The 21,402-nt window shown below is 45.4% G+C and overlaps 1 pseudogene; it reads left to right on the top strand.

The window, feature by feature from the left end:
- The first annotated feature begins 1,215 nt into the window (after positions 1 to 1,215).
- Positions 1,216 to 20,874, top strand: LOC123114591 (uncharacterized; annotated as a pseudogene).
- Positions 20,875 to 21,402: the final 528 nt, after the last annotated feature.

Genomic DNA, 21,402 nt, shown 5'->3' with positions numbered 1-21,402 from the left:
TGTACAAAAGATATTTGAATAAACATGTTAATCTATATGAAAATCAATGTTCACGTGCCTTCAAAAATATTTCACATTGCACATAAATTTTGCGACACTGTGTGCGCGCGCGCCATACTGCATAGAAATTTCTCACGGACTTGGAAAAGTTTCATATGGCTTCAAAAAATGTAACCTAGATCTGAAAAATATTACGGGAAAATCCTACGCATATGAAAAGAAATGTTCTCAAACATAATTTAAAATATGCATTGAGTTTTTTCAAATAAATACACGGTTAATAGTTTTCTTTAATATGAAAAGATATTTTTGAAAAATACATGATGGAAGTCTTCAAAACATGATGAACATCTTTAGTTATGCGACGAACATGTTTCTATACTTTACTATGAATATTATTTTCAAATACATGATGGGGTTTTTAAATAGCGAGACAATTTTTTAATACACAATGAACATGTTTTAAATAGACCGTGGCACAGTCTAGTTACGATGAACAATCTTCAAAATGTACAGTGAATAATTTTCCTAAATCCATGATAGCCATTTACAAAATGCGTGAATACATTTCGGAAATACAAAAGTGAACTGTTTTTAGAAACATGATGTACTTTCTTAAAACACAATGAATATTTTATAGTACATGATGGACATATTTTCGAAAAGTATGAACATTTTTTAAAATTCATGATCAACATCTTTAAATATTCAATTTCATTATTAAAAGTTAAAACACCATGCACATTTTGAAAATTCAGCGATCAAAAAAGAACAAAAAGGAAAGCAAAAATAGAAAAGAAAATATGAAAGAATAAGTAAATCATTAAAGGAAATGACAGAATAAACTAAATTTAAAAAGTTTCAACTCCTGTGTTTTGTTTCATTTTATATTTTTTTCATTTTTTCTGTTACCAATTTTTTTTATCATGAAGGCTTTTTTTTAAACATAATTATTAACCTATTTTCAAATTCGAGAAGTTTTTACTCTCGAAAAAAAATTCGAGAAGTTTTTCTAAATTTCTGATTTTTTTTGTACACAAAAAATTCGCAGGAAACACCCGTGTACGGCCCGACCCCGGTCCCGACCCCAACCACGAACACGGCACAGTCGGTAGCGGCGGCGCGATGGCAAGAGGGGTTGGTCGACGGTTGATTCCCATCGATCGGAGGAAGAAGATGGGTGCGGGTGTGGAGAGATCCAACAACAAAAGAACCATGGCGGCCGATCCGATCAGCCGAGTCGATCCCTTGGCGAAGAAGAAGAAGGTGGTGGATCTGGGGAGCGACAGCGATGAGGACTTGCCTAATCCGTCACAATGGGCGGGTGTTAATCCCGATTCCTTCAGCGATGACTACTTGGCCAAGATGGAAAGGCCAGACTCGACGAAGAATCAGGTATGAATATATATATGATCGCGCGATTCCCGGACACCATCCAATGTTTCATCAGTTTCCTTCTACCTGTAGCTCCCCGCCCTGTGAAAATTGCTACGCTCGACTACTACAAACCTCCCACCAGGTTTCACACCGTCGAGCTTTTCCCCGTTTGTCGATCCGGAAGCAAGGCAGTACTCCGCGCCGCAAAATTTCTTCTAGGGGTTTCATCCTCTCTCAGTACTTTTATGTGTAACCTTGCACCCTCTATATGATTTGGATTATTTGTTATTTGATTCGTCGTCGTGCGTGCAACTTACAACATACAATATATATTGTGCTTGAATCACACAGATGGTAGGCCGCTAAGATGGTGCTCTGGCCTCTGGGTCGATTGGGATGTGTAGAAGAAAACTGGCCTTGTTTTGACAACTGCGCAGCTGATTCGCACAAAGGATGCTCCTTACAGTGTCTGGTCAGGGGGTGAAGAGTACGCTACAGCTGCTGATGTGAGTCAATGTGCTTCTTCTATTAATTTCTGTATATGCATGTGCTATCTTTTACAGCTGGTTCCATCTCAAATAAATAAAATAATCTCGGTGTATTGCAATTCACATATTTTTTTGTGTTCTATTGGCCTTTTCTAATAACAAAATGGAAACAAAACAGGCCTTCGCTTACCATTCAAAAATCGTATATAATCTGGTCTGCAACTTTTTTTAGGTCACTGTTCATTTGCTAAATGGCACCGGTGCAAAGGGCCAGCTGGTGTATCTCCAGCCCCACTACGATCTCGCTTTCCTGAGCGTTCAGGTGGATCAACCAATCAACGTACCATCTTTGAATGAAAAAAATGTAAAATTTGCTCAAGAGGTTTTTCGGCTCGGAAGAGACAATTCCTTGGATCTAAGGATGACATATGCTAGGGCAGAATATTTGAATCCAACCATGTTTGAGCGGCACCACAATGTATATTTCCGTTCTCCAGATGGCCATGGCGATGATAATGAGGTAATATATCTTATCATTTGATAGTGGTGATATACATTTGGTATAGTTTTGAGTTTCATGTGATGTCATCTTTAAGTTCTATATTGCAATCTATTGTTATAACATTTTTCTTGTTCTCGCTAACTCATATATGTTGCCAACATTAATTGTTGCAGTATGACAATGGGGGGGGGCACTTATTGACTTGGGTGGAGAAGTTGTCGGAATGGTCAACGTCCCTAAGTGATTCAGGTCTTTCATACCTTCTTCCATTTTGCTCAATTGTTTGGATTCATGGAAGAAATATTAGTATGTTTTTTCTCTCAATGTTGTGATAGTATCAGACTAATGTGGTGTCTCCTAATTGTTCTTTTTACGTATTTTTAGGAGTCAAATTATTTTTAGTAGTATCTATTTTCTCACTTTTATGAAATTTAATGACCATAAGTTGTGTAAAGATTCTCATAGAAAATACCATCATTGTCGTGTTTTATGTATCACTACTGGAATCAGCTTCTTTGCGTCCGCCATGGCGGACGGCAAAGGCACAGATCCCGGACGGCAAAGTCCTTTGCCATCAGCCAGCGGACCACAAATAGTCCGGCTGAACACGTGCCAGCAAAGGCCTTCTTTGCAGTCTGCTTCACAGAAACGGATGGCAAAGGATTGTGCCGTCCGCCATACGAGGCCAGCAGACGGCAACGACGACGGACGGCAGCGGTGTGGGGTGAGAGCCGTTAGGGGGTTAACGGTGCTCTTTGCCGTCCGCTGACCGACGGCAAAGAGCTTAGCTAGGGCAGCATTGGGAAGCTGCCACGTGGCCAGCTATGCCGTCTGCCAGCCGACGGCATAGATGGCCCTGTATGTCAGGCCTATTGGGTCACTTTGCTGTCCACATGCAGACGGCAAAATGACCAAATAGGCAGCCAGTGTTCCCAGTTTACATAGGTGACTGCCACGTGTCCTCTTTGCCGTCTGCTAGCGGACGGCAAGCAGACGGCAAAGAGGCTATACATCCCCTGTTTTTATTTTAATCCAATTAATTAGACATGGTTTCAAACACAGATATACATGCATACATATCCAACATATCCAACATATCCCACAGCATGTCCAACAACATATTTCATCAAATCCAACAATATAGTTCAACAAAGTCCAACATATCCATATATACATAACCACAAACAAGTTTCCAACAACATATCCATATAGACATACATATCCAAACAAGTTTTCATAAACAACAAGGAAGCACAGAAGAATAGTACACTCCATGAATCCAAGCCTTTCTATGTAAAGAAAATCTGCAAATTGAGAAAGATGAAAGTTAGAAGAAGAAGAAGAAGAAGAAGAAGAAGAAGATGAAGAAGAAGAAGACTAGTTAGAAGAAGAAGAAGAAGAAGAAGAAGAAGAAGAAGATTTTTTTCTTCTCTTTCTTTTTCTCCTCTCCTCTTCTTTATCTTCTTCTTCTTCTAACTAAGGTAAGTAAAATGCCATTTTATTGCTAAGCTAGGTACAAATGCCAAGTGTAGGTCATTTTAGAGCTAAGCTAGGTAAATAGGTTATTTTGGAGCTTAGTAAGGTTATTATGTCATTTTCGAGGAAAATAAGCTAAGTCTATATCATTTTGGAGGTAACAAAGATTATTATGCCGTTTTTAACCTAAGTATGCTAAGTATGTCATAAATGAACTAAATAATCTAAGTATAGCTCATTTTTTATCTAACTTAGGTAATTATGCCATTTAGGAGAAAAATAAGCTAAGTATCCATTTGTAAAGCAAAACATTAGAGAAAACTTACCCTCATCACAACAAATATGATGAAGATCGCAACTAAGGTAACAATTAATCCAACGGCATAATGATACCAAGCCTCATTATCAAGGGCATATTTTCTAATCTTCTTAAGCTTCAGGCGCATTGCATCCATCTTCAAGCGCATTGCATTCATCTTCATCTTGTGATCATCAATGACATCAGCAACATACAACTACAATGTCATCTTCTCTTCTTCAATTCTTTTAAATTTTTCTTTCAAATATTCATTTTCTTTTTCAACTAAATTTAACTTCTCGACAAGAGGGTCGGTTTCAAATTCCGGTTCACATATGTGACGCCCCCGATTCAATCGTACACTAATCATGCACGCAAATGTGTACGATCAAGATCAGGGACTCACGGGAAGATATCACAACACAACTCTACAAATAAAATAAGTCATACAAGCATCATAATACAAGCCAGGGGCCTCGAGGGCTCGAATACAAGTGCTCGATCATAGACGAGTCAGCGGAAGCAACAATATCTGAGTACAGACATAAGTTAAACAAGTTTGCCTTAAGAAGGCTAGCACAAACTGGGATACAGATCGAAAGAGGCGCAGGCCTCCTGCCTGGGATCCTCCTAAACTACTCCAGGTCGTCGTCAGCGGGCTGCACGTAGTAGTAGGCACCTCCAGTGTAGTAGGAGTCGTCGTCAAAGGTGGCGTCTGGCTCCTGGACTCCAGCATCTGGTTGCGACAACCAGAAAGAAAGGAAAGGGGAAAAAGGGGGTAGAAAGCAACCGTGAGTACTCATCCAAAGTACTCGCAAGCAAGGAACTACACTACATATGCATGGGTATATGTGTAAGGAGGCCATATCAGTGGACTGAACTGCAGAATGCCAGAATAAGAGGGGGATAACTAATCCTGTCGAAGGCTACGCTTCTGGCAGCCTCCGTCTTGCATCAAGTATAAGAGAGTAGATTGAAGTCCTCCAAGTAGCATCTCCAAGTAGCATTTCATAGCATAATCCTACCCGGCGATCCCCTCCTCATATCCCTGAGGTAGAGCGACCACCGGTTGTATCTGGCACTTGGAAAGGTGTGTTTTATTAAGTATCCGGTTCTAGTTGTCATAAGGTCAAGGTACAACTCCAAATCGTCCTGTTACCGAAGATCACGGCTATTCGAATAGATTAAACTTCCCTGCAGGGGTGCACCACATAACCCAACACGCTCGATCCCATTTGGCCGGACACACTTTCCTGGGTCATGCCCGGCCTCGGAAGATCAACACGTCGCAGCCCCACCTAGGCACAACAGAGAGGCCAGCACGCCGGTCTAAACCTAAGCGCGCAGGGGTCTGGGCCCATCGCCCTAAGCACACCTGCACGTTGCGAGGGCGGCCGGAAGCAGACCTAGCCTAGTAGGCGTTCCAGTCCAATCCGGCGCGCGCCGCTCCGTCGCTGACGTCTGAAGTGCTTCGGCTGATACCACGACGTCGGGATACCCATAACTACTCCCACGTAGATGGTTAGTGCGTATAGGCTCGTAGCCGACTCAGATCAAATACCAAGATCTCGTTAAGCGTGTTAAGTATCCGCGAACGCCGAACAGGGCCAGGCCCACCTGTCTCCTAGGTGGTCTCAACCTGCCCTGTCGCTCCGCCACAAAGATCCACACAGAGGGCCGTCGGGACAAAGGTCCTTTCAGCCCCCAATCCGTGAATCACTCGCGGGTACTCTTCGAGCTGACCCGACTTTAGTCACCATCTGTATAGTATGTATGTATGTATAGTATATACCCGTGATCACCTCCCAGGTGATCACGGCCCGATAGTATAGCAAGGCAGACTGACAAGAATGTAGGGCCAATGATGATAAACTAGCATCCTATACTAAGCATTTAGGATTGCAGGTAAGGTATCAACAGATGTAGCAACAATGTCAGGCTATGCATCAGAATAGGATTAACGAAAGCAGTAACATGCTACACTACTCTAATGCAAGCAGTATAGAGGAGAATAGGAGATATCTGGTGATCAAGGGGGGGCTTGCCTTGTTGCTCTGGCAAGAGAGAGGGGTCGTCAACTCCGTAGTCGAACTGGGCAGCAGCAGCGTCGGTCTCATAGTCTACCGGAGAGAAGAGGGGGAAGAAACAATGAATACCAAGTAAACAGATGCATATCGATGCATGACATGACAAGTAACGATGCTAGGTGTGCCCAATCGCGGTAGTAGGTGATACCGACGAAAAGGGGGAAACATCCGGGAAAGTATTCCCGGTGTTTCGCGTTTTCGGACTGATGAACCGGAGGGGAAAAGTTGCGAGTTCGATAGGTTAGGGGTGTGTGGCGGACGAACGGACTGCGTATCCGGAATCGTCTCGTCGTTCTGAGCAACTTTCATGTTGAAAATATTTTAATCCGAGTTACGGATTAAAAGATATGATTTTTAAAAGATTTTAACAATTTTGGAATTTAATTATTTATTTAATTAATTCGAAAAAATGTATTTATGACGTCAGCATGATGTCATGCTGACGTCAGCAGTCAACAGGGGTTGACTGAGTCAACCCTGACATGTGGGTCCAGTGGGACCCACCTATCATTCTCTATTTAAATTAATTAGGGTTTAGGTTAATCTAATTACAGTTTAATTTAACTAATTAGTGAATTAGGTTAATCTAATTATGATTAATTAACTTAATTAATTCCTTAATTAATTAATTAATTTAATTATTATTTATTTATTTAATAAATATTATTTTATTTTTATTTTAATTCCTCTTTTTTTTTAAAGTTCTGGGGCGTGGGCCCCGTTTGTCATAGGCCCATAGGGGCCTTAGTGGTTATGGGCGTGTGGGCGCGCGGGCTCACGGGCACGGCCACGAGCGCCCACCGGGGCGAGCCCAAGCGATGGCCTCGGGCGCGGCCAGTGGCGCTGCCGCCGGCGACAAGGAGGCAGCCAGGGGCGGCGAGGTACCGGGACGCCACGCACGTGGTCTCGGCGGGGTGCGGGCCCGGCGGCCGTCAGCGGGGAAGGCAGGAGTAGTGCACGGGGGCTGCAGGCGGAGCGGGACGGCGGCGTGGGCGGCAACAGCCGCAGGTGGCACGAGCGACAACGGGCGCGACGGGGCGCGTGGGTGCGCGCGTGCTCACCGCGAGCACGAGCACCGGGCGGCACGTGCACGACTACGGGACGGTGCGAGGAGCAGGAGGAAGAGAGGCCGGGGGCCTCACCGCGGATCCGTAGGGTCAAGGCAGCGGGGCTCGGGGAGGTTGACGGGGACGACGCGTGTAGACGGGGAAGTCCGGCGGCGTCCGGGACGGCTTCGGGCGACGGAGTCGGGGTCGAGGCGGCGATGGCGGGGCGGCGCCGGGGGCATCAGGGGCGCGGCCCAGATCCGGTCGGGGAGGTGGAGGAGACGAGGAAGAAGCGGTCCGGTGGGGCGGCCGAGGACGGGGAGGTCGAGGTGGAGGGCAGCGGTGGCGGCTCCGGTGACGTGGTCCAGGGCGGTGGCATCGGGGTCGATCCCCCGATCCAATCGGGGAGGTAGAGGAGGGGAGCGTGGGGATCGTGGGGGGAGTGGGAGGTGCTGCGGTTGGTGGGTTAGGGCTACGGGGGATAAGGGGAAGCGAGGGTGGGCCGGCCGCTGGCCTGGTTGGCCTAGATGGCCAGATGGGCCATTTGGCCCAGGTAGAGGGGGTGGCTTTGCCCCATTTCTTTATTTTTTTATTCGTCTCGTTTTCTGTTTTGTTCTTTTATTATTTTATTTTATTTAGTTTTATAAATCACAACAGTTGTGCCTAAATTTGTATCACTAATTATACCTCTACCACAAAAGTTTAAACCTCCAATAAAAAAATAGTTTAACATTTTATTAATTATAAAAGGCGTTCAATTAATTATTTTGCTACTGTTTTATTTATTTTAAGACACTCAAACACTTTTAAAGATGTTGGTTTCTCCACCTTTATTACTTATGCATTATTTGTCACAACGAGAATGATTCGGTTTTAATATTTGAAAACTTTTATTGTTTGCCTTTGTTTTAAATTTGAAAGTTGAGCTGGGTTCCGAACTGACCCGAGATTATCAACAGTAATCGAGGTGACGTGGCATCATTACCAGAGGGTTACTGTAGCTTAATTACCCGGGCGTCACAATTCTCCTCCACTACAAGAAATCTCGTCCCGAGATTTAAGAGGGGAGTAAGGGGGAAAGTTTTGGTTACGATATTCTAATGGATCTTCTCGAAGAAGTTAATCCCTTTCGTTGATGTCTTCAACTATTTATTCCAATGCATCATGATAAAGTTGTCGTCCTTTCTTCGGGAACTCCATCGTACTTATGAAAGGATAAGGGGCAGCTCAGCTATGACAGAATGCTTTTGAGGGAAACAATCTGGGGTTAACCCATGAAGGAGCAAAAGATTATCTCTCGAGCTGAACATATGAAATACATCGAGAGTAAGGTACGAAGGTACAATAAGAGGTTCCAAGCGGATAGATAGTTGCTCGAAGTCTGAACCAGAGTGAGAAAGGGGTTCAGAGTAGCGAGAGTAAGTATTGTGTCCGATACCAGAATAGAGCATTAGGAAGGTGGCCCGTGAATTAAATATGAAGCCAAGCGTGGGAAATAACCATTAGTAACAGGGCTGTACAGGAGAGTCAGGTTTTGATCCTGTGGAACTGTGGGTTATGGGCCCACCATGTGGGTTAAACGTTGAGAGAGCGGTGACATCTTGCACGGTTATGTTAGCAAGGCATGCCAGAGAATAACCTGTCAGTTATGTCGGTAACAACGTCGATACCAAGGGCGAGGGACGAAGAGAACCATTTTCCTGCTCGTTGAACGAGGCGGGCCAATAGGCAAGGTTCTCGTCCATTGGTGGCTACCGAAATGTCATCAACAATAGTAACAGGGTCTTGCTGACAGAATTGTACACCGAGGTATATACATAAGCAGGAGAATATTACTGCTTAGATCATATAGATCACAAGAAAGGTTAAACCAAATAAGGGAAAGGAAAATATGGTTATCAGATTAAGCAGAACAATGGAAAGGAAAATGTGTTTAAACACATATTTCAGGGTATATCCTTCCCAAGGACAAGCAGTGCATGATATCCACGACAGGATATAATGTAGAAAACTCCTTAGGTAGGTGAGAGAAATTTCATGACATTACCCATACAGCGGTGTTTGGATAATTTAGCAGGAAACATTTAGCATTGGCTTCAAATATCCTTGTTGTAAATCGAAGTACCACAAACATGCTTCGAGATAGCATTACATGGTCTTCAAGCAAGTTAAGACTTTGGAAACAAAAAGGGTCCATCAGGAAGAACTTATAGAATAAATCTTACAATTTCCTCATGGGTGAATGGATAACCTTGCTGAAAAGGAATCTATAATGATAGGTCCTCCAACCGGGGGGGGGGGGTGCTAGGCATGACATCATGTTACCGGGTCATCAAAGGATCAACATCATGACTCTTGGAAAGTTGTCCCAACCATCATATCTGACCGAGATTCAGATCCGATTGGTGTCAGGATACCTCAGACTTAGGATACCTGAGAAGAAAAGGTGCAACGCAAATTGACGAGATGACATTGTAAGATTCTCGGGGAAATGAACTATGAAGTGATTTCCGTTAACAAGAGTCCATCATTAACCCAAGGAGAGGACAAGGAGGTGTCTGGTGAACTCAACGGCAATTCGCCGAGATTCCCAAAAGATGGATTGCCACCATTAAGTGAATAAGGAGATAACATTTGTCAGATCAAATGATATAAGGAAGTATGCTCGAGGAAGACATACACAATTAAACATTGGTTGAAGGGTGCGCCCGAAGTACGGGTTGGGTTGTACGACCAATGTTAGAATGGTGATTCAATTAGCGAAGGACTTAGAATGAACTATCGCCCATTCACTTCAAAGCAATAGGGTTGCTAGAAGTTTTGAATTCACACGTCATAGCTCCATTGTCAGTATTCCGGTTGAAAACAATACGGGGACCAAGGAATGAACGAAGATGGCAAGAAGTATTAAGATATCAAGAATTATTAAGAGGTGGTGAAATTCTCACCACATTCTTGACAAAAGTGATGGTAATACTTCCGAGGTAAGGAAGATCAACTGCTGGGTAGCAGTGATCTCAAGGTTTACACAAAACGCGAACAAGTTGTGTTGAACGGAAGGCAATAAAGTGGTCGATGAGAACAGGAATCATCGAGGGGCAAGGATGGTATTACCCATCATAAATTCAATTGATATACTGGACGAGCTCAGAATGTTGATGATCACGACACCTTTGTCGCGAGAGTCCATGAAGATGTATTCGATCGGCGACGACATCAGGTCAAAGTAATGATGAAGTGAAAGGTTATTGGGACCAAGGGTACAACACAAACTCGAACTCAAGCTTGTTGTTTAAGGTGAAAGGGTATGACGAGGAAAATCGACGTAAGGTTAGTTCATCGTCGAAAATTGGTGCTCCGAGAATAAGGACCAGGTAGCACCGTTAGAATCGTCACGACAATGATATAGCCAAACAGGCTAGGAATGGCGTGATCGGGTACAAACTCGTACTTATAGAAGCTTACTGAAGAGTTATTGAACCGTAGAGCGGACTCGGTTCAGTTATCGGTGTCTTTGAGTGTTTAATAACTCAGAGCCCGTGAAAAATTGGAAGCAGTGGGAAGGTAGCACTTGATGAAGAACTCATAAGAAGTTATGCAGTTCCAAGATAATCTCGAGATACCAGGGGGTAATACTCGATGACATATCAAAGTAGAGGTTGGACGGGGGTATTGCTCTATAGAAGACAAGTGTTAAAACTTGCACGAGAAATGGTATTTAAAGGAGAACATGGTCGGAACCACGATTGCAAAAGGCCAGATCCCTGTTATAAGATGAACTTATACCAAAAGAATAATTAATTTCAGAGAAGCTTTAATGATAAGATCTACATCGTGTCCATGGGCATGAACACAAGTTCAAGGTCGACTCCCACTTCCTCAATGCATAACCTTTCATCCACCTCTCGTATTTCGAAAATGACATTAGTTGTTGAAAGTGTTTTTTTTATCTGGTGCAATACCAGATAAATATGATCCGTGTAATCTTTCGGGTTGACACGGATTAGGGAAGGCGTAGGTTCAACCCATCAGGGCATCTTAGGAACATATACCACAAACTTCAATAGTAAATACCACCAGCTCGAAAGCAGAGCATGGTTGGCCAAGCAGATGATACAATTTACCAAAGGCACTATGTATCAGGGGAAGAACTCTCAAGGTGTTTGAATATGAAGGACACTGTCGGATAGCAATCCAACAATGGATCGGGCGATCCACAACGGAGTTGAGGTGAGTATCGGTATTCCAGAAAGAAGGCACGGGCATCATATTATAGAACATCGGAATAATTCGATGCTTAGATAACAAAGGAATTATGATTTCCAAAACAAAAGATCAGAAGCAGTCGCTCTGACCAAGGATGGATAAGTTGGATAAACCAGAGGCACAATTGGCGACAAATAGTTTGGTCGAGAACCAGCTCATGTTCAAAAATGATGTCTCAGTCGGAAAGATAAGTTAGAAGGGTTGATAGATGATTGTGTGCATTCGCACACATGTTGAATCAATAGGATCAAAATGACGGTGTCAAAGATACTAGTGAATATTGCCAGATATATGGGAAGCATCCATAATGCTAGTAGACAAGTATTTGTAGAGCAATAAAGCTGCTAAGGATTTTCGGAGGATTGAATAGTATTTCAAAGACTTTTGTGAAACACCTGAACAACTGGGATGGGCGGATACTCGGAAGGTGCGAGAAGTTATTCTTAGGGGTATTCAGGTGGCAAAGAACTGCAAGGCAGTAGGCACAAAATATTCTCAGGGTATCTTGTAATAACAAAATCGACTGAGAATAAAAGTAAGCACGACAGGTGTAAGTATTTATCCATAGGGATATTTCAGTGGTAGGGAATTGCAAAGGCAACGGGCACAAGGTCTCAAGAGAAAAATCGGAGAGTATCTTCGAAATCTTCTGGTGCAGTCGGTGATCATCTGGACTGAAGGGCCTCTCCGGGAGAAAGTATTTTCGAGAACCTAATGTTAGATTTTTGTAAAAATCGTTTAACCCGAATAGAAGAGAGTTCAGAATCCCAGAGTAGAGGTCGAGGAGTAAAAGATCCTAATACCACCCAATGGCGACGTGGGCCCGTAAGGCACACCGCCGAGTTAGTAAAAGTTTTGCAATGGCTAGACTCGACTTCGGCCAAGGAGTTGGAAGGGGGATTCCTACAGGCAGTTGGCTCTGATACCAACTTGTGACGCCCCCGATTCAATCGTACACTAATCATGCACGCAAATGTGTACGATCAAGATCAGGGACTCACGGGAAGATATCACAACACAACTCTACAAATAAAATAAGTCATACAAGCATCATAATACAAGCCAGGGGCCTCGAGGGCTCGAATACAAGTGCTCGATCATAGACGAGTCAGCGGAAGCAACAATATCTGAGTACAGACATAAGTTAAACAAGTTTGCCTTAAGAAGGCTAGCACAAACTGGGATACAGATCGAAAGAGGCGCAGGCCTCCTGCCTGGGATCCTCCTAAACTACTCCAGGTCGTCGTCAGCGGGCTGCACGTAGTAGTAGGCACCTCCAGTGTAGTAGGAGTCGTCGTCAAAGATGGCGTCTGGCTCCTGGACTCCAGCATCTGGTTGCGACAACCAGAAAGAAAGGAACGGGGAAAAAGGGGGTAGAAAGCAACCGTGAGTACTCATCCAAAGTGCTCGCAAGCAAGGAACTACACTACATATGCATGGGTATATGTGTAAGGAGGCCATATCAGTGGACTGAACTGCAGAATGCCAGAATAAGAGGGGGATAACTAATCCTGTCGAAGGCTACGCTTCTGGCAGCCTCCGTCTTGCATCAAGTATAAGAGAGTAGATTGAAGTCCTCCAAGTAGCATCTCCAAGTAGCATTTCATAGCATAATCCTACCCGGCGATCCCCTCCTCATATCCCTGAGGTAGAGCGACCACCGGTTGTATCTGGCACTTGGAAAGGTGTGTTTTATTAAGTATCCGGTTCTAGTTGTCATAAGGTCAAGGTACAACTCCAAATCGTCCTGTTACCGAAGATCACGGCTATTCGAATAGATTAAACTTCCCTGCAGGGGTGCACCACATAACCCAACACGCTCGATCCCATTTGGCCGGACACACTTTCCTGGGTCATGCCCGGCCTCGGAAGATCAACACGTCGCAGCCCCACCTAGGCACAACAGAGAGGCCAGCACGCCGGTCTAAACCTAAGCGCGCAGGGGTCTGGGCCCATCGCCCTGAGCACACCTGCACGTTGCGAGGGCGGCCGGAAGCAGACCTAGCCTAGTAGGCGTTCCAGTCCAATCCGGTGCGCGCCGCTCCGTCGCTGACGTCTGAAGTGCTTCGGCTGATGCCACGACGTCGGGATACCCATAACTACTCCCACGTAGATGGTTAGTGCGTATAGGCTCGTAGCCGACTCAGATCAAATACCAAGATCTCGTTAAGCGTGTTAAGTATCCGCGAACGCCGAACAGGGCCAGGCCCACCTGTCTCCTAGGTGGTCTCAACCTGCCCTGTCGCTCCGCCACAAAGATCCACACAGAGGGCCGTCGGGACAAAGGTCCTTTCAGCCCCCAATCCGTGAATCACTCGCGGGTACTCTTCGAGCTGACCCGACTTTAGTCACCATCTGTATAGTATGTATGTATGTATAGTATATACCCGTGATCACCTCCCAGGTGATCACGGCCCGATAGTATAGCAAGGCCGACTGACAAGAATGTAGGGCCAATGATGATAAACTAGCATCCTATACTAAGCATTTAGGATTGCAGGTAAGGTATCAACAGATGTAGCGACAATGTCAGGCTATGCATCAGAATAGGATTAACGAAAGCAGTAACATGCTACACTACTCTAATGCAAGCAGTATAGAGGAGAATAGGCGATATCTGGTGATCAAGGGGGGGGCTTGCCTGGTTGCTCTGGCAAGAGAGAGGGGTCGTCAACTCCGTAGTCGAACTGGGCAGCAGCAGCGTCGGTCTCGTAGTCTACCGGAGAGAAGAGGGGGAAGAAACAATGAATACCAAGTAAACAGATGCATATCGATGCATGACATGACAAGTAACGATGCTAGGTGTGCCCAATCGCGGTAGTAGGTGATACCGACGAAAAGGGGGAAACATCCGGGAAAGTATTCCCGGTGTTCCGCGTTTTCGGACTGATGAACCGGAGGGGAAAAGTTGCGAGTTCGATAGGTTAGGGGTGTGTGGCGGACGAACGGACTGCGTATCCGGAATCGTCTCGTCGTTCTGAGCAACTTTCATGTTGAAAATATTTTAATCCGAGTTACGGATTAAAAGATATGATTTTTAAAAGATTTTAACAATTTTGGAATTTAATTATTTATTTAATTAATTCAAAAAAAATGTATTTATGACGTCAGCATGATGTCATGCTGACGTCAGCAGTCAACAGGGGTTGACTGAGTCAACCCTGACATGTGGGTCCAGTGGGACCCACCTGTCATTCTCTATTTAAATTAATTAGGGTTTAGGTTAATCTAATTACAGTTGAATTTAACTAATTAGTGAATTAGGTTAATCTAATTATGATTAATTAACGTAATTAATTCCTTAATTAATTAATTAATTTAATTATTATTTATTTATTTAATAAATATTATTTTATTTTTATTTTAATTCCTCTTTTTTTTTAAAGTTCTGGGGCGTGGGCCCCGTTTGTCATAGGCCCATAGGGGCCGTAGTGGTTATGGGCGTGTGGGCGCGCGGGCTCACGGGCACGGCCACGAGCGCCCACCGGGGCGAGCCCAAGCGATGGCCTCGGGCGCGGCCAGTGGCGCTGCCGCCGGCGACAAGGAGGCAGCCAGGGGCGGCGAGGTACCGGGACGCCACGCACGTGGTCTCGGCGGGGTGCGGGCCCGGCGGCCGTCAGCGGGGAAGGCAGGAGTAGTGCACGGGGGCTGCAGGCGGAGCGGGACGGCGGCGTGGGCGGCAACAGCCGCAGGTGGCACGAGCGACAACGGGCGCGACGGGGCGCGCGGGTGCGCGCGTGCTCACCGCGAGCACGAGCACCGGGCGGCACGTGCACGACTACGGGACGGTGCGAGGAGCAGGAGGAAGAGAGGCCGGGGGCCTCACCGCGGATCCGTAGGGTCAAGGCAGCGGGGCTCGGGGAGGTTGACGGGGACGACGCGTGTAGACGGGGAAGTCCGGCGGCGTCCGGGACGGCTTCGGGCGACGGAGTCGGGGTCGAGGCGGCGATGGCGGGGCGGCGCTGGGGGCGTCAGGGGCGCGGCCCAGATCCGGTCGGGGAGGTGGAGGAGACGAGGAAGAAGCGGTCCGGTGGGGCGGCCGAGGACGGGGAGGTCGAGGTGGAGGGCAGCGGTGGCGGCTCCGGTGACGTGGTCCAGGGCGGTGGCATCGGGGTCGATCCCCCGATCCAATCGGGGAGGTAGAGGAGGGGAGCGTGGGGATCGTGGGGGGAGTGGGAGGTGCTGCGGTTGGTGGGTTAGGGCTACGGGGGATAAGGGGAAGCGAGGGTGGGCCGGCCGCTGGCCTGGTTGGCCTAGATGGCCAGATGGGCCATTTGGCCCAGGTAGAGGGGGTGGCTTTGCCCCATTTCTTTATTTTTTTATTTGTCTCGTTTTCTGTTTTGTTCTTTTATTATTTTATTTTATTTAGTTTTATAAATCACAACAGTTGTGCCTAAATTTGTATCACTAACTATACCTCTACCACAAAAGTTTAAACCTCCAATAAAAAAAATAGTTTAACATTTTATTAATTATAAAAGGCGTTCAATTAATTATTTTGCTACTGTTTTATTTATTTTAAGACACTCAAACACTTTTAAAGATGTTGGTTTCTCCACCTTTATTACTTATGCATTATTTGTCACAACGAGAATGATTCGGTTTTAATATTTGAAAACTTTTATTGTTTGCCTTTGTTTTAAATTTGAAAGTTGAGCTGGGTTCCGAACTGACCCGAGATTATCAACAGTAATCGAGGTGACGTGGCATCATTACCAGAGGGTTACTGTAGCTTAATTACCCGGGCGTCACAACATACCTCTCCTAGATTAAAATATCTTTATGTCAACTTGATGGCCATAATTGTCATAAATGCGAAATGCAACAAATAGTTATGAAAGAGAATTTACCACATCTGAATCAAGACCATGGCACGATGTATAAGAAACAATCATACAAAGTAAGAAATTTATACATACCAACTATATAAATCATACAAAGTACAACATAAAAATTTGAATACCTAATAATCACTATCGGTAATGACATGCTCATCCTCATCATTAATAAATGCATCATCATCATCACTATCGATAATGATGTGTTCATCATCATCATTAATAAATGCATCATCATGTGGAAGGCCATCTTTACGTAATCGTTCAAGCATTGACAGGTCATCTACAGCAGTAACTTCTTCTTCTTCCGACTCTTCTTGTTTCGGCTCAGGGTCGGATACACTATTGTTGTCTACTTCAATGTTCTGGGGTGGAGTAGAGCGTTTCTTGAAACGTTTTTTTGGCAAGACGTGTTTCTTGGAAGAATTCTCCTTCGTCATATGTGTCTTGGTTAATGTGACATTCATAATCATCTTCATTGGGGGGAGGTGGTCTAACATGTGGAGGCACTTCATAAACGACATCCCACCCACTGAGATTTGGATCACTTTGACAGGCCCACGGTAGATAGACAACTTGGGTTGCCTATTGAGCCGTAATATACATCAGGAACATCCAAATGGGTGCTTTATTTGATTTCGACTAGCCCTATATGTTCATGAGTCCTTCTAGTCTCCCTGGACTGGAATCAATAACATCTCAAGACTACGATGGTTGGTGGGTTTTCACCATAGAATTGAAGTTCATAAATTGCTTCAACTCTTCCATAATACTCGACACCTCCTTCGCCGATAGCAGAGGCACAACAATTTGTAGACTTTCGGTCGGCTATAGATAGCTCTTTGCCATAGGTACGAAAGCGATACCCGTTGATGTCGTAATTATCAAATGAACGGACCTCGGCTCTGGCACATTGGGCAGACTCATCATGTAATTTCCAGACCGTGTAACCAGGCGTAAAACCAAACTTCTGTAGGTGTTTACTCATTTGAATCTCGTGCCTCTGATTATAGTTGTTACACCAGACACGGGGGCACAAGCTTAATTTCTGGCCATTTGCAAATGCGGCTCTAACAAACCCCTTAGTTTTTGTTAACCATTCCTCGGTCCAAACATACCAACTAGTGTAACCAGTGTACATCCATGCACGATCACTCATATTGACTTCCTACTAGACACACAAGAAATATATACATAATTAATTAAGCAAACCATATCCATTAGTTAATGGAGTTTGTCATTTTATTACGTCCATGCAACCTACATGCTAATAGGTAAGGATAGGTCCTAATCCCACCCGAGTACCATCGACACCGAGGAACCCTCTAACCTGCTCGTCCCTGGGTAAACTAAATAGCAACTACCATCGGTGTAAGGTACATGAGGCAGTCGGCGTTGAACACTAGATCCACATCCCACAAGTGAGGCCGGCGCCCGGCGTCCCGCAACAATAGTTTTGGTGGCCGATGACGGTCGAACACCTTGGCAAATTTGTCTGGCGGCCTCTGCGATGAGGATTAAAGCCAAGTTTTGAAATTTCAAACAACCAAACCGACTTGAGTGAGTTTGGGTGTTTCAAGTTTCAACACTTATGTTTCAATCGTCATCTTTGAGGTTGCCAGACAAATTCACAATGATGTTCGACCGCCATCGATGCCGAGAACTGTTGCTGCTGGACGCAGGACCCCTGTCACTTGTGGGACGTGGATGTAGTCTTCAACACCGACGGCCACATGTACCTCGCACTAATGTTACTTGCTATTTAGGGACACCGAGAACTGTTGCTTTGGGACGCGGGACATCAGCGTCACTTGTGGGACGTGGATGTAGTGTCGGGGTGTGGGTTGGGGTGTGGGTCGGGGTGTCTTTTTCTTCTTCTTCTTTCTCTTTTTTCCTCAGGTATGGCGACGCACGGTCGACGGGTCAGCACTCAGACCGGCGGTTCTCGGCATGGGTGTCGGGACAGGCGTGACCAGCTGGCTCCACCATCTATCCCCTTGGCAACCCTCTTCCTTTTTTCCTTTTTTCTTTTCTTCTACTTATTCTTCTTCAATTATTTTCTTCTTCTAATTATCTAAACCTAAATCTGGCATTAACCTAATCCTACCACTAAAACCTAAACCTAAACACAAAAAACAGTAAAAAAATCACCTTGGACGGCGGGGGCGGGGCGCCGCCAGGGCGGCAAGCCTTGGGCGGCTCGGCGGTGGTGGAGGAGGCGGCAGGCACCGGGGCGGCAGGGGCGGGGCGCCGCCGCGGGCCAGGGGGTGGTGCGGGACGGGGCGGCGAGCCGGGGCTGGCCGGGCGCCGCGGCGGGGGTGGTGCGGGGCGAGGCGACGAGCTGGGCGCCGCGGCAGGGGTGGTGCGGGGCGGGGCGGCGAGGCCAGCCAGGCCGGGGCAATGGGGCGGGGCGCCGGGGTGGGGCGGCATGGCGGTGGGGCGATGGGACGGGGCGGAGCGGCGGTCGAGGGCGGCGGCGCGGGTGGTGAAGAGGAGATCGAGAGAGAGGAGGGGAGGGGCCGCGGGCGCGACCCCTTTTCTGCTAGTAGGTCAGTTCTTTGCCGTCTGCTAGCAAACGACAAAGAACATACCTAGTGGGGTGGGGCCGGGGGGAACGGACGACCTAACGGCCGTTTTCTTTGCCGTCTGCTGGCTGATGGCAATGAAGTTTTGCCGTCAGCCAGCAGACGACAAAGAAAATGGCCGTTAGGTCGTCCCCGTACGCCCGCCACCCACGCTCTTTGCAGTCCGCTAGCGGACGGCAAGGATGTGCTGATGGCAAAGCCCTCTGTTGCCGTCCGCTACCTCTTTGTTGTCCGTTTTCTGGCGGCTGATGGCAAAGCCTCTCTTTGTCGTCCGCCAGCTGACGGCAAAGAGTTGACAGACGGCAAATTAGCAAATTCCAGTAGTGTATATATAAATATGTTTGAACACGTGGCTACAATAAATAATTTAGCAATAATGATCATTTGTAAGAAAATCAAGAACTAGATTTTTGATGGGGCCTAGATAGGAAGAAACAAGTAGAACCACCCTGAGAGTGCAAAATGTGTTACTTTTACGTAATATCATGAAAATCCCCTCCATGAGCTTTGTTCACTACTATGAATGATTCATCCCTGTTGGGCCTTTCTAAACTCTATTTGAATCAAAATATTTGGTTATTATTGAATTTTTTAACACGTTAGATAGAAGCTGGATTCCAACAAAGATATGTTAAATGACTATCTCATTTGATGTAGCCACATCGCCCGGCCCCATCTTGGAATGATGTTTAAAGACATTAAACTTCTAGAACCTGCTCATGTTGACATGTTACGGCGTACATTTAACATTGATGATGGTCTTATTGTTCAAGAGGTAGGTAATGACTTCCTGAAAGTGCTCAATTTCTCATTTGTGTAAAGGTTAATTATTGACATTTGAGCATTCGGTGTCTGGACGATCTCCTTCTGAGAAATTTGGAATCCAAAAAGGTGATATTATTGAATCTTTCAACGGAAGGCCTATTTTTTCCACAATTGAGGTGAGTGTATTAGAGATTTGTTAGGTAAACGAACTAAAAATAAATTTCATTTGTGTGATATTTGTAGCTTCATGGTCTTGACTAGAATGTTTTTGTTTCCTACAATTATCAGTTGGAAAATACGCTGATGAGCATATGCAAAGGCCCTTTAGATGCTGAAGTTCATATTTCTGGAAGTTCATTTCTACATATAAGGACGGTTTGCTTGATCCCGGCCATCCATTATTTGTACGGACGAAATATTAGGAAAGTGCTAGCTCTAAGACATATAACTCCATAGGTTGGGGTGTTTCACACACTCAAAGAACAACAAAGCACCATAGAGATGACCGCAAAATTATTTGAACTTGGAGAAGTTATTACAAGAGGTACACATCTCCTCTTTAACTAGCCCCATCTACATATTATTATCCTGATTATTAATTTGATTCTCAAGTACGTATACTCCACTTTTTGTGATAAATTGTTTACGAGACATAATGCCATCACTAAGTATGCAAGCTTATGTGCATTGTGCAATAATACACTCTTAGATGACAACCATGTGATGTCTAAAATATCATACAACGCCATATAGTATGTTATCCACATTCATCTTTTTGTACCAAAGCATCCATCTTCCACTTGTAGTCTTGAAGTTTTAGGATTTTTTGGAACAAGAGATGCATGTCTGTGCTTGTAGGTTTGTCGATGGGAGCTAACTTTGAGTTGTGTGACATTTTGCAAAGAATGTGGATTAAATATTGATTGCATGTTTGCTCATAGTTTTTTTTTGGATATGGATACAAAACATTCACCTTGAGAGAGGTGTTTTGCAAGGAAAAGCAGGCTTGGTCATTTGATACTCATGTTGTGTTATTATTTGTTATAGGTCCGACAGACTATTGAACTGGCTGCCAGGTCGAGGAAGGATGTTTCTATGTTGTGTTGTACTGTGATGCATATTTACCTGTCACCACATGTATGTTAACCACTTTGATCTACTCTCTCCAAACCAATTCGATCGCAAGTAAGAGTACATGAATTTGGGGATCAGGAAGAGAACCGAATTCTTGGGGAGGAAGAAAGAAGGTAGGTAGAAAGAAGTCGCCGCCAGCCTGATGCCAATCGATGCCCTGCTCTCACACGCGACCTTGAGTTGGGCTTCCTTACCTGAGTAGACCGCCTGGGCAGTGGGCCGCCTCCACCTGTTGTGACCTGCCTATCTTGTGGAGCCAACATGTTGGTCTCATGATGTATGAGGTCCCTAACAGTCCCTTCCCCTTGACAAGTGGCTTGTCCCAAGCCATTGTTCGAGGGAACAACCGGTGCAGATCATATTCATCTTCCCATGTCGCCTCAGTAGGACTTCATGCAGTCCAATGCACCAACACTTGCTAGCGCTCCTTGTTGTTAGACAGCTTCGTGTGGGAGTCAAGGATTTCTTGTGGAGCTTGAACCGGGGAAGTCGAAGTAGGCAGCGAGGAGAGCACTAGGTGATGTGGTGGAATTGCTCGCC

Source organism: Triticum aestivum, chromosome 5B, assembly GCF_018294505.1.
Source record: "Triticum aestivum cultivar Chinese Spring chromosome 5B, IWGSC CS RefSeq v2.1, whole genome shotgun sequence".
Taxonomy (NCBI): domain Eukaryota; kingdom Viridiplantae; phylum Streptophyta; class Magnoliopsida; order Poales; family Poaceae; genus Triticum; species Triticum aestivum.
This window is presented reverse-complemented; position numbering and strand designations above follow the sequence as displayed.